Below are 566 nucleotides of genomic sequence, written 5' to 3'. Positions count from 1 at the left end.
AGCAGCCTCCACCTCCAGAGACTTCAGCTTTTTAAGTCGCAGTTTTTCAGCGCCACCCGGGCGTTTCTTCCGCTCATCCATCTTCAGCTCAGCAGCAGCCCGTCTCGCGACTCCCGCCCATGCCATGAGGTCCCGCCCACCCTGGTTTGTGTTGTGATTGACAGCTCTGTCAGGGCTCTCTGAGCCTGTCAGCCCATGATTGATTGACAATGACAAACAATAGACCAATAATATGTGTCGATGCTGGCAACACACTGCTGTAGCCGATCGGCCCAATTGGAGGGAATTTAGAAGGCACTAAACAGTAGTGTAGTCTACGTGATACGCAGGTATACGCCGTATACCCACTAGAAAAGGTCCCGACTTACCGTACAACCACAAAAAAATGCGCAAAGATACGTATCAGTATGGGGTTTTTGACATAACGTTCAATTTCCCTTTAAAATCTGTGTCGCGAACGGTCACGAAGCGCGCTCTTTTGGACCACAGGGGCTTCCGTCAGGCGTGACGCGAAACCTACTTAAGTTGAAATTTTCCTGGCGGGAAAAAAAAAAAAAAAAAAAAAA

This window comes from Seriola lalandi, unplaced genomic scaffold (assembly GCF_002814215.2).
Source record: "Seriola lalandi dorsalis isolate HSWRI2012SDOR001 ecotype SW California unplaced genomic scaffold, Sedor1 jcf7180002054037, whole genome shotgun sequence".
NCBI lineage: Eukaryota > Metazoa > Chordata > Actinopteri > Carangiformes > Carangidae > Seriola > Seriola lalandi.
Note: the sequence above shows the minus strand (reverse complement) of the source record.